We start from the raw sequence: 17549 nt of genomic DNA on the forward strand, positions 1-17549 counted from the left end.
GTTTTTAAAAAATAACTTACTAATTATGCTCCTAATTAAAATATTTTTAAAAATTATATTAATTATATCTTAAAACATTCAAAATACCTTGTAATTGTTAACATGAGATTTAAAAAGAAAGCAACAAGTTGATACGAATCTGAAGTAATGAATTTTTTTCCTGGGTTTCAGGAAAATGATATGGGAGATGATTTTCTTGCCTCCCCTTCCACGTGGACAGATTTTAAAACTAATTTTTTAGATCGGGGCTCAGTGATATTGGAAAGCACAAATATAGTTTATATTATCACTTATCAGAAATGATTCACATTGACGAGCAAGTTATCAGGTAGAGTATGTTCTAATTCAAACCTTCAACCTCGTCCTCAAGTTTTGGTTTCTGTTGTGGGATCTCAATCATGTTAATATAATATAATGGTTTGACTTGTGAATCCCTCCAAGATTCTTACACTTTATTCTGTTGTGGGATCTCGGTCGGTTAGTGCTATATTGTATCCTCAAGTTGTCATATGTCATGGTTGGTCACAATATTACTTATACTTGATGTGGACAACAGGGTAAGCAAAAAAAGTAAAATAAGTAATATTGATGCTAGAAATCAACTCATACCTCTCCACAATATAAGTGGGCTAAATATTCTTCAAGCAATGAACATGTTACAATTGATTTGTATATATTTCCTTCTGTTTTATGATTTGAGAAGTTAGGGTTTAGGTGATTATTGAGGTTTATGTTGGGTAATGGTATTTATACCCATTGATGTTTAATTGATTTAGAATATGAATTGGGTTTAAATTCTTCGAATCAGAATGTTGGTTGACTCCCTAATTAAATTGAAGATTAGGGGATTTTATGTAATTAGGGCAATTGGATGATAATCTATAGTTTTAATGAGTAAGTTGTGCTGGGAACTATTGTAAACTGGATTTGGAATTAAGCACTCACGGCATAAGAGTGGGGTTTAGGGAAATTAGGATTTTATGACTAACTTTGCTTTGTCCTAATTAATTATTAGTAGTAGTTTGCATTAATATGGATTATGATTAATCATGTAGATTGACTGTGGTTGTGGTTGATTGGACTTTGATATCCACAAGTTTTGTTGGATCAAGTGAGTTTAGCAAAGGGATAACATTTAGTTTAGAGCTGATAATTTGGCCAAGCCTGATGGGCCAGCCTTAATCCATCCTAAAAAAGTTAGGATTGAGCTTGATTATATAGGCTTTTTTAAGAGGATATGATATTTTAAGCCTAATCTGAATAAACCCGATCCGAATTGAGCCTAATCCAAATAATCTCAATAGTTAAAATTTCCAACTTTATATGAATATAGAGTTAGTAATTTTGGTCAAGTCCGACTGGCCAACCTGAATCCAACTGAAAAAAATTAAAATTGGATTTGACTATATAGACTTTTTTAAGAGGGTAAGATACTTCAAGCTATATCGGAATAAGCCCAACACAAATTGAACCCAACTCGAATAAACTTAATCCACCCGAATAACTAGCTCTAATTTAGTTACTCTCTTATGTATTGAAAAATATCCTCATTTGATGTATTTCTTATAATAAACTAACCTGAGACCATTGTTGCCCATAGAGGTCTTATCCCAATATACATTGTAAATTGTTTTATGTGTTTCAATAAGATAAGTTTGAAATTGTTTTTTTACTACGCTTGTGTGATTTGATTTTTTTTTTTAGTTGCTCTATGTTTTTTCAAGTATGCTAGTACTGCTATTGTGAAGAAATTATTTGAGACTATTATATACTTTCGGACTTGTCAAACTTGTCCATTAGAAATCTTTATAATGTAGTTTTAAGCCTTTCAAGCATGCTTGCATATTGTTGAATTGTGAGAAATGTACTTTGAAGCTTTTTAAGCATATTTGTGTATGAATTGGTGTTGGCCATGTAAAAATATACTTTGATCATTTTCTTTTGTACAATTTCAAGTATACTTGTTTGTGAATTTAATTCTGAAAAATATTAAAATAATGTACCAAAGAATGGAGATGAGAAAAGCACGACCCGTTTATCTCACATTTCATTAAAAAGTTGGATTTTAATAATTGGTTCTAAAATGATACATAGAACTTTGAAAAGCTCGTACTCGGCTTTTTTTTTTATTTGTTTAAATATTAAATAAATTTATTCCAAAAAAAAATCATTAAAGTTCAATGTATAAATTTGTAGTGTAATTTTGTGATAGAAATTTGTTGTTCTTTAAGAAATACAACTTTATTTATTTTATGTAATTATTTTTTTTCAATTTTTTGCATCATGGGAATAATTTAAATTTGAATTATCAAATTTTAAAATATTTGTATTGAGTTATATTTTTATTTATCCTGTAAAGAACTGCAACTTAGACTTTAGATATTATAATGAGTTAAATGCAAATTAACATCTAAATTATAAATCCAGCAACATCTAAAATCCGAAACTCTTTTTTAATATAATATTTTCTTTTAACTTTTGAACACAGTATAATATCACTCTTATGTCATATTATTAATAAAAGCTAACTTTAACTTTTAATTGATTATAAAATAATAATAAAAACTTCAAAAATTACATAAAAAGACCAAAAAATTGTAGAAAATGATTAAGAATATTTTCTTCTTGGTCATTTTTTATAAATTTTGAGGTTTTTTTATTTTTTAATCTACTAACGATCAAAATTAACTTTGTCAATAATAAGAGTCATATTATATCATTTTTAAAAATTGAAAGAAAACATTACACTAAAAAAAGATTTTAAAATCTCATATGCTCTTGAACCTATGATTTAGAAGCTAATTTGCCATTTAATTCTATTATAATTCATATGTTATATTTGTACTAATGAATTTATTTTTTCAAGATTAAAATATTTAGATTTTGGATAATGATAAAAATTGAGGAAGATTATTAGAATTTAATTTCCATTACCATATTGTAAAACTTTAGTGTTTTGTTGGATTGTGCGATTTGTACTTCAGAACATTTATAATTAGTAATTTATGTTTGTATTGTACTTCCTCCAATCTATATTATAAGGGCTTTCTAAAAACATATTTTAATCCTTAATAAAATGAATACTATGAGATATTAATTACATTATTCCAATATTATTCATATTTAAATTTATTAACTATGAGAAAGAATGTAATATAAATATAAAAAAATTATTTAAATATGAGTAAAATTAAAAGTTTATTATATTTTCAAACAAAGTTAATAACCTAATTATCTCTCTTTAGTTTTGGTAAAACAATTGAAAGTATTTTGTAATAGGAATTGAAGGGAGTACAAGTCAGACTTCGTACCAGAGACATAAATTTGGGGGAAAACATTAAAAAAAAAAAAACCAACTTACAAGTCTAGTTCTTTTTCCAATTTGTCATCCACATATATTTTTTTATTGAAAGCAATCTTGTTCAAGATACCATCGAACACTAAATACAAACACCTTTGATAGCAAAGATTTGAACTTTGATTCATTATACTGTAATGAATTAGTCTATTCTACAAGACTTAATCCTATCAATTACATGTCTAGTTCTAAACATGAACACAAGCCTTCTAAATTAATAAAATCAGGAAAACAAGGCTTTTGGGTTTGAACCAGAATTGGCTATCCATAAGCATAAGCGTCCCCCCTTGGGGAATACATTAGACTTACTAATTACAACAAGACCTTTTTTTTTAAAACCAAAAAAATAGTAAAAGCCCCAAAATGATTAATGTAAAATTAGGAATCACAGTTCAAGGACATAAGAAAATAATGCAGAGGGAACGTTGAATCTCATTTATTGAGATATTTGTTAGGGCCACAAGATTAAATGAGTTCATGTAACGACATCATGTTGGGGACTCTTAACGTTGGGAAAGTTTGTAAGATTACAACTTATACCTTATACTCAATTCTAACAGTTTCACAAAAAAAAAAATCTTAAAATTTATTAACTTTAATAGAAATTTAATACATTCTTAACTTTCCTTCTATAAACATATTGCTTTTTGAAAGAAAGGGCAATCTAATGCATTAAATGAAATGCAATTGATGATAGCCCATTTAGTAATGGCCATTTTTGCATTGTGTTGTGCTTCTTTAGTTGCAAACACAATCTTAATGCCTGGTTAGGAACCTGGAGCTGTCCTAGGTGTAAAATAATTTTCAATTGGCATAGTAGGATGTTTCTTTTTACTGGCATTACTCTCAGGGATTGACTTAGATGGAGCAGGTGCATTGGGTTCATTATCATTAGACACATGTTCCTCCATGTCTGCTTGTACATCAGCAAACTTTCTTTTTTTCCCACTTTTTAATGATTCTTGCATCTAATGACAAACATCAAAAGGAACTTTACTGTAGGAAACTACATTTTCACTTACACTAGCAAGATCATGCTTCAATCTATTTATTCCACCTCCTTTATAGCTCAATGCATAATAAAGACATGTATATATATTTTTGTTGCCCTCTTTTCTTAAAGCAACATGTGCCCATGCAGGATCTTTTTTCCCCATAAACTGATGAGGTTCCAGATGCGGAGTCATTATGGCTAGCAGGGGTAGGATTGCTGGAATTAGGGGTAGGATTCTCAATCCCATCACTACCAGAATTACTTCTAATATCCATATTATAACTTTAGTCTGCAAGTTACGATAATTTCAACATAAGTAAACATCTAATGCAAAAAAAAAAAATTAGAGCAGCCAAAGCAATCAAAGCAGCTAGAATACAGTACACAAATAAGAATAACATGAAGCTTGAATTAATTTTTAGCAACCAGAGAAATCAGAATACATACACAAATCATAAATAGAGCAATATGAAGCTCGCAGAGGGGAAAGAGAGAAGCATACCTGAATCAAGTGGGGGGAGAGCAAGAGCAGCTACCTGAGAGGCTGAGATGGATTGTTAAAGCTCAGGTGAGACGAGGGTGAGACGCGATCCAAAACAACATTCAGAGTTTAGACAGAGCACATCATTCAAATTCCAAAACAAGAAGAGGTTCTCACCTTCTCGGTTTATAGGTTCAACATTCGAATTCTGACAGAGATGAGAACATGAAGCTTGGATTAATTTTCAACAACCAGAGCAAATCGAATACATATACAAATCACAAATAAAGCTCGAAGATACAGAGCAACATAAAGCTTGTAGAGGAGAGAGAGAGAGAAGTATACTTGAATCAAGTGGGGGGAGAGAGAGAGCAGCTACCTGAGAGGTTGGGACGGACCGTTGAAGCTCAAGTGAGATTTAGACAAAGCACAACATTTGGATTCTAAAAAGAGAAGAGAGATGAGGGCGAAGCTTTGAGGCAGAGATAGACACAAGTTCAGCATCCAGATTCAGCCTGAGATGAGATGAGATGAGGGCAAACTGGCAAAGTTCAGACTGAGACTATGCCTTTGTTCAGAGTTCAAAAATGAGAAATGCGTTCAACCTTTAGCGAGATTGAGACGTAAAGGCACAGAATCAAGGCTTTTGATTTCTTTTTTTAATTTTTATTTTTTTAATAGTATGACCCCTAAAATGATGTTGTTTTGGGGGTTAGTTTTTTCAAAAAATAATAACCCGCACAACCCACTTAACCCGTGGGGTTGGGTGGGTTAACCCAGGTCACATGAGTCCACTTTGATCATCTGAACCAAACTGGACTAGTCATTGGGTCGTCGAATTGCCGGTCTGGTCTGGTTTTTAATACCATGAAGTTGAGGCAGATGAAGTCTTAAAGTCTAAAAGTTAATTTCAAAGTAGAATGATAATTAAGTCTTAAAAGGAATAATTCATAATAGTTAGATTTTTTATTTAAAAAATTTTGAAAAATAAGTTAAAAATATATTGATTCTAATAATTACAACTTCAAAAATTTTAATTATAAAGAATAAATTTAAATTATAAATTTAACTCTTAGTTTGTAATTAAAATTTCTATTTATAACTACTTGAATTAATATTTACAGTTCATTTTTTAGAAAATTTTGTCAAAGACTTAACTATTATTAATTTCCTATCTCAGGACTTTTGTATGATTCTCCCTAATTTCAACAAGCGGAAATTAATTATTTGGACATTTAGTTTTGACTCAAAGGCTATTTAATTTATAAACTTTGACTCATTATAATTTAATCCTTATAGTTTTGACTCATTATAATTTAATCCTTATAGTTTTGACTTAATTATAACTCAATCCTTGAATTTTTAACTTGATACAACTCAATCCTTATACTTCCTCCATTTAAAAATGTGAGGCATTTTTTAAGGGGTTGGATATTTAAAAATATAATACATTTTTAGTCTTTTAAGGTGTAATCACTGCCCTTTTTTATCAAAAGTATTCCTATTGAATAAATCATACTATGTTTATTTTAGAGTGAAACAACATATTAAATAAGGATAAATATGAAAAGATATGAGTAGTTTGAAAATAAGTAACTACTTTATTGAGGGGTGAGATTTAGTTAAAAAAACCTTATATTTTTTTATGAAGAGAGTATTTTTAATTATTTAAAATATTAATCTTTATTAGGGGTACACAAAAACTGAGCAAGACTAGGCTATCAACTCGGTGCCTGGTCCTTATGTGTTGAGACTAAAATTGAGCCAACCCGATATAAAAAGACCATGTTTTGGCCTTGTATTGAAAAAATATATCAAGCAAATTAAAAAAATAAAATAACAAATAAATTGTATATATTAATCATGTCATATTCCCTTAAAAAATAATAGTATGATCAAAAATAATATTTTTAAAATTTTAAAAATTCAATAACACATTTTTCTTACATAATATTAAGTTAGGAAATCAAATTAGAATTTGAAATAAAAATAATATACATTGACTTCTTAAAAATTTTCATAATAATAACAAAGTAATTTACTAGATACAATAGGAATCTATCCCCACTCGATCATCAAGACCAACCCAATCTCCTGAGTGGGATTAGGCTTATTGGGTTACCGAGTTGGTTAAACATCTATAGTCTTTATATTTAAAATATAAATCTATAAAGACTAAATTTAGCTTGAAATTTAAATAACAATATTTTAAATTACTAAAATTACAAAAACTAAGTTGCAATGAGTTAAATGACTAAGATACATTTAACCATTTAAATATTGATTATTATATTTTTAAAAATAACATTATAAAGACTTAAGTTATTTTGAAATTTAAGGACTAATGTTTTAAATCTTAACTTGATTTACATTATTGGAAGCTTAGTTTTCTCTTTAAGGGTTTTATGAAGAAAAAAAAAATTGACATTTTTTTAGTTGAATTATATATATGACCAATAAATTAAAGGATGCAATGAGATTTAATGTATTGGGAAATTGAGCTATAGTCTATAACATTCTAGAAAAATTAACCAGGATTAAGTTAAATTTAATGAGGTTAATTGATTAAATTAATGTGGTGTGTGGCTACAGAGAGTTAATAAATGTTTTAAATTATAATTTCAGCCCTAAGATTGAGTCTAGAACAGAGTTGGGGACATATGGTGCGACGTGTGTACGAAATGCCACAACGCACAACTCACCAAGATAAGAATCAAGCCTCTCTATATCATATGCCACGGTATGTGTGGTAGGCATCGCGGTGCATGGTCAGATTTTTAGTTTATCAAACATGAGTCTAATATGAAAACTCGAGAAAAGAAAGAAAGTTTAAGCAAGAGGAAAGAAGACCAAAGGAGCTTTGTTAGGGCTTGAAATATGGAAGCATTAAGAGTATTTTGAAGTTTCTCAACACTAAAGCTAACTTCCTTAAACTTAAATCCTTCTTCCTCTTCTATTTTCTTAAGTTAAGAAGTTAGGTTTTTGCTTAAAAAAAAGATAATTTTGGTCCATAGAGGCTGCATCCGAACCCATCAACTTAAATAGAATTAATGAGAGATGTTTAGGTTATTAAAAACTATCATTGATCACTTTGCTCATTTTTTATAGATAGGAGTCATTCATATATGAAACTGCACCGTAAATGTGGTGGTTGGAACAATGTGAAACTATTAATGATTAGTTGAGAGTTCAATAAAATTAATGTAATTTAATGGGAGTTAGTAAATCCGATGATTGTGATTAAAAATTAAGGGATTGATGATTTTGAAAATGATAAGTGTTGAGTAGATGTTAAATTATCCTAAAGAAGATATTGACAAATTGATGATGTAAATAAATGTGAGGAGTGATTATAACTTGGCACCATTCAGTTTTGGAAGTTTGTATTTAAAGGATAAATTTTTGACCTCTTAAAAGTTTAAGGTGATCGGGAAAAAATTTGATTTATGCCTTTGTTTATTGATTAATTATATACTAAAGTAAATGATTTGAAAAATAAATGATGCTTGTGAACTAACATTTGATGCAAAATATGGCAATGTGATTAAGTATGTGTATTGTGTTAAAATTAATGAAAATGATGTATAGATATGTGTATGCTTAAGATATTGTTGTTGTTATTAAGTAAAAGCATGTACATATAGAATGAGCAACAATAGAGTTAATTGCAAATTGAAATATGTGTTGAGTATGATGAAGATAAATTGTGCTCAGCATGATATGATGTGATTAATATCGATAAAATTGCATAAAAAGTGTTGATATGTGAATAGCATGATCATTTATGGCGAGAGTTCATTTAGGAAGAGGAGTAATGACAAAATCCACATTGCATTGGTGACTTATTGTTGGAATTGAGAGCTAGTCAGACTGCCAACCATTGGAATCAAAAGGTAGTCATTGTCCCATTATTGTTGATGGACTGTCTCACTTGTTCTTTAAGAGACTCGAACCTAACTAATTTCCACCGATTCATAAGGAGACTAGCTTAGAGATATAACATCTCATAATTGTTAATATTAGAAAAAACCATGATTCACAAGTAAGTATAGTAACTTTAGCTAGGTAGCTCTTCACAAGTTAAAGGCTTAGGTAGTCTGAGATTCATGGATGTAGCCTACTAAATTGCCACCGGTTTCATGTCGAACATATCAGGAGGATATAAGGATAGCATCAATCATGCATTTCATATCTCGACCAAATAGTTGGTAGTATTATGGTCGTGGCAGCCTTTTAAAAGGCAAATAAACTTGTGATAGTATAATTACCATTTGTATCTATAATTAATTGACATGCATTTGTACAGACTAAATTAACCTTAGTTACTAAGTGGTTATACTCATTCCTCTCTCTTTGATATTATAAGGACTAGCTCATCGAATCAAGAACGAAAAAAATGACCTGAGGCATAGGGTTCTATGAAATCCTAACTACAGGCCTCTCGTAGAATTTTAGTTATGTGTATTTTTGAATAATTTGCCAACTAGGATATCATGTACATTTTTTTACTACTTGCATTAATTGTGAGATTAGTTTGAATATGTATTTTGTACCATGGGTTGTTTATGTTGTGATGTGATACAAAGTTTTAAATAAGGCCAAAATATTAGTACAAGGAGGAAAATGTGTAAATATATAAGTACTATAAGTTATGTGATGGTTTATATGAATTCAGCTCCCCCTTATGCTTTTATGATCAAGAGGTTGATTATTGAAATTATGAGATATGTGTGGTTTGATTGTCGTGATATATTGCATGAATTCATTATAGTTCATTGAGTGTGATCTATGAGTTTATAAGACCTTTTGACACTTAGATTGATTATTGGACACCCAAGTAATGTGATATGTTATAAAGGAGTGAGTTTGGAAATGGGTACTAACTTTTGATTGAAAAATGATTTCAACGTGCGCCATTAGCTAGAGCTTAATAAAAGTTTTCTATGGACATCTAAATCATTTCAATCGGATGTTGGATGAAGAGTCAAGTCATGTTTAAATTTTGCCCTAGGTGCTATTTTATGACAATAAGTTTGCTGTCAAATTTCGTACAATGGGCCACAGCGCATGGCACAGAAGCAAGTGAGTCGTGATGTATCCTTGTGTTTTGTGTTGAAATGATGTTTCCTATTATCATACAAATGTTTTATTACAAACTAGATTCCCATGCTTCATAAATTATTTAACTTTGATTTTATCTAAATAAAATATTGCATAATGTTTTGAATTTAGAAAACTTAGAATTCCTTTCTTATTGATTTTACAACCTGGGTATTCCATTTGGTTTAGCCATGATTACCTATTTTGAGAGTTACTTGTGATTAGCAAGGGCAATATTACACAATCCATTGGTCATTAACTAATATTAATTTTTTACATGAAATGATTGAGTTGTCCTTAAAGTTTAAAATAATAAAAAAGTTTTCCTCACTGTCACCACCGCTAGAGTATTTATGCATTCATGCTTAGATTTTATCCATTTAGTGTAATTTAACTTACATTAAATATATCTCTAGAACTTGTCTTCATCCTTATTTGAGACAACACGTTGGTGTGCATAATTAGAAAATGATTTAATTATTTATTTCACAGCCATTTCATGTTGCTTAAAGGCCTACCTTAAATGTCATATCTTTTGCAATCTCTTTGAGCATGCTACTATTTCATTCCATTCCATTCATTTGATTGTTTCATTAATATGCATTTGTTTAGTTCTTTAGCAAGCCTAATATAATGTGATGTTTCTATTAGTGAATGCAAACTAACTATTATTGGTATTGTATCTTGTGCTTAAATGATGTTGACCCTCTGTTTGTGTTGACATTCAGATTCAAACCTTTGGAACCATATTTTTATGTCAAAAAAGAAATAGAAAGAACAATGAAGAAAGAAAATTGAAGAAGAAAAAAAGAAGATATGATGAAAAAGAGAGAGAAAGAAAAGAAGTGAAAAATGAAAACAAAAGGAGGAGAATAAAAGAGTTCCTTTGGTATTTAGTTTTGTCATGGTTGTCATTCATGCTTATCCCACATTGTATGGTATTTGCTAGTGAAAGCTTGCCTTGTATTGGTTTTGCTATTGAGGTACTTGCATCTACTTCTCATATGCTTTCTATCTACTTCATCCATAACCATTTTATCTAAAAAGTTTTATTGATTTTACCTGTGTATGCTTATTTGGTAGTGGAGATGTAAAATGCTTAAAAGCATATGGTAGAAATTCTATGCAAGTGTGATGAGTGAAACACTTACTTTTTTGTGTGGTTATTATATTACTTTGGTTCACTAAACTTTACACCTAGATTATTCTCTTTACAATTGAATTGCACTGGTTGTATCATGGATGATTGATATGGCATGATGGATCATGTTTATGAAACTGATTATCTTTTTTGTTTTGATTTTGGTTTTGAAATTGCGTTTTGCTTATAAGTGCAAAAGTTTTAGTATGGAGGAATTTTGATAACTATCATTTATTTATATCATTTTTATATTATTTTCCCTATGTTTTGACACTTATTAGAGGTATTTTGTGCATGTTAAAAGCATTTTCATCTAGATCATCTAGGCCAATTTATAATTTCTATAACTTTTGGGGAAAAAGTGCAAATTCTAAAAGTTAGGGGCAAAACTGTAATTTAACTGTAACGTTGATGTGAAAGGGATGGGGCACCCTTTCACGCACGGAGCATGCCAGGGAATCTAGTCCTCAAATGGACAATGTGAGTTACTAAAATCCTTTGTTTCAATTTCCATCAAATGTATTGAGGAATGGAAAAGGATTACAAGTTATTAAGGAACACATGGATTTCGTGGAGCTGCTACTAATTCCAAGCCTAAGATTGAGATCTAAATCACAAAGTCACGTTGGATGAGACTATTATTGAGAATAAATTTGATTGTCTGGAAGTCAAGGTGTCTGGAGTGATTGAGTGATGATGCCTCTAGTCCTTGTTTCTGCCATTTTAAAATGAGGGTGCAACCTCATTGTTTGAATTTGAATTTTGTCTGCCAAGTAGAGGGAATAACCTCTCCTACATTTCTAGAGCACGGAGTGCTCCATGTTTGTTGAAGTTGTGCTCCAAGTTTTCAGGGGATCATGAAGTGATGGCACTCTTGAATGGCCAGCCTCATAACGCATGGTTTCATTTTAGTAGACGCTAGATTGGGTCTCCGTCAAGACTGGGCTTCACACTCTGAAATCTTTATGAGGCATCCCACTTAATATTGTGGCTGAACAGTTCCTTACTTCCTTTGATGTTTCTTTATGCTGATGTAGTGATGTGTTCTATCACATCTCACTTTGATCTTTAAGAAAATTAGAGATAAAGACCCATTCAGAAATTTAATTATGAAAAAAGACCTTACCTCCAGGACAAAAACACAGAAGAAAAGGTGTGGAATACGGAAGCTAAGGTACAAAACATGATAGAATAGAATGCAAATTTTAGGTGGGATCAAAACAGAACCTTGTAAAAAATCTTCATTTTATTTTTCATATTCTACATTTTAGCTTCTGCATTCTGCACCTTTTCTTTCGTATTTAATTTTTTTTTAGAGAATTCTAGGTTTTCTCTCCCGAATATAGATGCTGAGAAATATAACAATGCATATGAAGGAATAAAAATTTCAAAACGCGATTATTTAAAACTCAAATGGAAGACCTGCTCTTTTGGCTGAGAAGATCAATGGCCAATGGAAACAACGAGAACTGATATTACTTACATTGAAATGGAAAATCAATACAGGCCCAGAAATTTCCACCACAACGAGCCAACAACTCCCCAGATGATAGCATTAAAAGAAGCCATAATGAACCCAATTTTCAACATATCAGAAAGGTCTAGATAACCAGCTGTTAAAAGAGAGAGAGAGAGAGAGAGAGATATAATGTCATCATCAGCTACCAGGCTTTAACATATCTTGAAATTGATAGGAAAGAGAGAATTAGAAATGTGTTAACAAGGAATAGCCTTATGGTTGCAGGTTGCTGGCAGAACCAACACAAGAGTGGGGGGAAATGGTCTCCTAGAGGATTTTAAAAGTTCTTTTTTTTTTCCTTTTAACAAAAAAAATAGTTTTCCTTCTACTCCATTCATTGTAACATCAACCAGACATTTACAAGAGTAAGACAAGAGGGAGAAAGAGACAAAAAAAGCATCAGAACAGAATGCTCAATAAATCTTTAGGAGAATGACGGTAAAGTCCCAAAAGATCAAATTAATGATAATTAGATCCCTAACAAAATTTTCTAGAAAAATGAGTTGCAAGTATCAATTCAATTAGTTGCATATTTAAGAGTTTCAATTCAAACTATTTAAACTAATATTCGCATCTTTGTTTTCAGATAATTTTATCAAGAATTTAACTGACATTAATTTAATTCTTTTGAGATTTAACTGTCATTATCCCAAAATCTTTTGTTACACCCTCCTCCCAAAACCTAGCACCAACATCCTCTCTCTTTCTCTCCTTGCCAGCTCGCTGTTTCCTCCTGTGTCTAGGCTCTTTTGGTTATCCTCTTTTTTGGGCCATGGCCCAATAGTCCAAGGCATTATAACTTAATTACTTAACAAACACAAGCTTAAGAGTAGAATAGATAGAAGGAAGAATTAACAAACAAGGATTAAAGGGAGGGCCATACCTCCATAATATACAGCAGCCTGACCGCTGCTATAATGTGCTATTGAACCAAAAAGATCAGCGACATAACCCAGAGCAAGCGCTGCCAGCACAACAGGAACACCAGCAGCACGGTTCATAGTAAGAAATGCAGAGTAAAAAGCCACAATATGTCCGGTCTGACTTGCAAAAATGTAGTGGATGAAAAAATAAGATGCCAGAAGAACAAGCAGTGAAGCAGGCCAGCTCAGAGAGAAAGACTGAAGAGAGTTGGCCACACAAGTAGACATCCAACCTACAATGCCGAGGTTTGTCAACTGGCCAGTCATCCCCACTAGGATGGCGAACCAAGACAGGGTATCCCATGCTGATTTTTCATTCAAGCAATCATTCCAATCCAGGACTCCGGATTCAAGAAGTATTGATAAGCCAATCATTGCAGCTACAGCACTTGGCATACCGAGAGTCTCTCTGCAGGTTTAAGAACTATCAATTATCTAGAATTTGATCACAAGAGCTTTCATAATGAGAGAATAATTATGTGCACATGTAGCAAGTTTCACATTGCCAGAAACATCAATACAGGTGTAAGGATTAAGTAATGTATAGGTAGACATCAAATGTAACAAAGATTATATCTTGTTTGAATTTGGTATAAATAAGAAAGGTGCCCTTCAATAACGATCAAAGTGATATAAATTATAGAGGCCCCAAAACTGTAGAGGTTGGAGAGTACTTCTCAAAAAATAACTTCCATCCTCTGTTTTATTTCACAATGTTACATTTCCAGTTTCTAACCATGTGCTCCAACCAAAGGATAATAAAATTAAATATATATACTCTCTCATAGATGAACTACAAAATTTATATTAAAAAGAAAAAAGAAAAAAAATTCATTTGATGGTTAGAGACTTAGAGTGTGTCATGTCATGCTGGTATTAATGGATACTCTCTCTCTCTCTCTCTCTCTCTCTCTCTCTGTGTGTAATATCCATTAATACTGACATAACATGACACAGACTAACTGTCAAACACATTCTTATAAAATATGAATTCCATCTATATGGGTTTAACGATTGTATCATCAAAATTATCATATTGATCATGCATATAAAATATCATAACAAGATAATCATTGATACCTTGAATTGATATAACAGATAAATTTTCAAATGATTTAAAATAAGATATCTGACATACCCAAAGATCCACAAAGAGACTGCAAGCAGCATTGTACCAATCATAATCCATTCATTTCGAGTTACAGGACCCATACTTTCCAGTTTAACTGCAGCCATGGCAGGCGCCTCTGGTGTGTCTTTAATTTCAGGCGGATATAGTTTGTATAAAATCAATGGTGTTGCCAGAAGTGAAACCAATGCAGGTAAACTAGCCACTTTAAACCATGTAAGCCATGGATTTGCAATTATCACTCCATGCTCCTCTGCTAATTTAAGACACAGCAGGTTTTGAGCAGAAGCAGTTAGGAAAAGTGCACTAGAATGACCAGCAGACTGTCACAGTTGCACAAGTCACATAATCATCAAATGACGGTAGATCTCAAATAAGAAGTAACACACATAAAGCAGAGAACCTTACAACATCAGAATTTACAATAATCTTTGTGAAAAACTCATTATTACAATAGCCATATTAAGTGCAGTCATACCATGCCACTTAGGAAGAAGATGCCATTTTAAAAAAGGAAAAGAACACACAATTTGAAATTCAGTAAACCACACACCCAATCAGTAATGTCCAAGAAAGTTTTCAAGTTGTTTTACAGCAGCTAAATCAGAAAAGAAAAATGAAATTTATAGTCTGTTCCTAATTAATTATAACTTGAATCACAGATTCTATAATTATTTATTCAATAACATCCAGACATTCTTCAGAGGATATTATTAATTAATAGTTGAAATTTTCTGTATGGACCATAACTGACTATCCAACATACACCATTCTTCCCATTCAAATTAAATGTTCTTATGTTCCCTCTCTATTCTTGCATTATATCTTCTAATTTATAAAATGAGTCTGTTGAAAGAAATTTTCCTTAAAACAGGGAAAGCAATGAAGAACTAGACAAATGATCGAAAATCATAGTATACCACAAATTACAGTCTTTACGTCTGGCAGGCAAATCAACACCCACAGCATAAATAAGGAAAAGGCCTATACTTATTGGATAATGTGTAAGAGTAGTTAGCTTTAAGATGACATCGACTGGGCTAAGTAGCAAGTGTATATGGTTACATGCTTTCTCATCATCTGATTCGAAATTGAAAAAATTCCGTGTCTTCTAGAGATTTTTGAGAAGCTTATCTTGCTTTCCTCGGGATTTTATTCATTTTCAAAATGAAAGAATGTGTGCAGAAAAAATATTTCAGAATTCAATCATGACAGGGGTAGTATTTTCATTGGTTCAAGTTATTGACAGGCATTTTTTTTCCCCATCAAGCAGTGAACCACTGCTAATGCTCACATAGTCATATCTATTAAATTCCATGTCTTCTAGACTTTTGACGGTTTGAACTTTGCTCGTTGTAAGAGGGGGTTTTTGTATCCAGTTATTTGACGGGAAATTAAGTTTCCCAATGATTTTACAAAGGTTGAAGAGTTCCAATGAATCAAGAACCATCTCGTCTGCATAAACAACTGCGGAAGGACAGCTCATAGTTTCACAGCCCTCATGTACAAGGCTAGAAAGTGATAAATTCCCCGGGTTAAAATAAAAGTTATCTATCTGTTTATTAACAAGATAACTGACTGAGAAGAAGCTTATAATCACGTACAGCGTTGTCCATAGGCCGCACCTTTCAATCAAACTACATCTACAACTTCAGGTTTGGTATGCCTAATGTATATCAAAATTAAGTCAGTTTTGTCAATCGTTAAGAAGCAATGCTTTATACTACAGTCCACAGCTGCAATTGCCACACTTCTCCACACTTGCCTGCAATGACTGCAATTGCAGCTTAAAACCATTTTAAAGTCATTTAAATGAACAGTTTTCGTCATCATCAAACATCATTTCCATACTTTTGCATACTGATCAAGCATAGCAGTCAATTAAATAGGTCGAAAAAGATAACCAACTTGAAATTGCGTCTGGATAAGATAAGACCCCAGCTTTCTGGAAGTAGGATGATTGGGTTCACTCCCAGCTGAGAGCGACAGTGACTTGATAATCGGCAAGAAGACGCCGCCGGCCCTCGCGGTGGTGCTGGGCAACGCCGGTGCAATAAGCACTTCGCTAAAAGTCAACCCATAAGACAGTCCCAATGTACTCTTTCCCAAGCACTTCACGAAGTAAGTCGCAATCCTATCTCCCAATCCAGTTTTCACAAACCCACGAGCGAAGAAGAAGGAAATCACAATCAACCAAATAACCTCATGAGTGAACGCGTTAAAAGCCGCAGAAAAACTCAGTGTTTTAGTCACAATGGAGGTTGTTAAACCAATAAAAGCCCAAGCTCCCACCGGCAATGGACTCAGAACAAGACCCGCAATGGTCGAGAGAAAAATCGAGAGCAATTGCCACGCTTGAGGGGTCACTTCAACGGGCTTAGGAACTAAGAAGCGAACGATGAGACCAATAGAAATGGAGATTAAAAAAGCCATAGGTCTGGCACCTTGAGCAACTGGGGATGAGGATGATGGAAATTCCGGTGAAGATGACGACGGAGAAGCTTGAATTCTGTATTTGCAATGCGAGGTTCAGAGAGTGGAATCAAGGTGGAAGAAGTTTTGGAGGGAAAGAAGGAGAAAGGAGAGATAGTTGATCTGAGAGATGGGATTGAATAGGAATTTGGAGTCAATGGAACAGAACGATGACGGAGGAAGGAAGTGCGAGCAGAAGAGAAAGGGAAAGAGGTTGAGGTGGAGAGCGAGTGAAGTGCGAAGCTATCCATGGGAGAGCAATGATAGCTCAGTGGCAGTGAAGATCTGAAGGAGAAGAAGGGGATTCGCAAATTTAAAATATAAATTTCATTTCAGTTAAGATAAATTTTTTTAAAAAAATTAAACATATTTTAAAATATTGATAAAATTGATATCTTACATTTTATTATAAAACTAAAAAAATTATAAGAG

At 32.1% G+C, this 17549-nt stretch overlaps 1 pseudogene; it reads right to left on the reverse strand.

The window, feature by feature from the left end:
* Positions 1–11480: 11480 nt before the first annotated feature.
* LOC129285181 (dicarboxylate transporter 2.1, chloroplastic-like) lies at positions 11481–17389 on the reverse strand (annotated as a pseudogene).
* Between the last annotated feature and the right edge of the window lie 160 nt (positions 17390–17549).

Source organism: Prosopis cineraria, unplaced genomic scaffold, assembly GCF_029017545.1.
Source record: "Prosopis cineraria cultivar Desert tree isolate PC_DT_omini unplaced genomic scaffold, ASM2901754v1 PC11, whole genome shotgun sequence".
NCBI classification, from domain to species: domain Eukaryota; kingdom Viridiplantae; phylum Streptophyta; class Magnoliopsida; order Fabales; family Fabaceae; genus Prosopis; species Prosopis cineraria.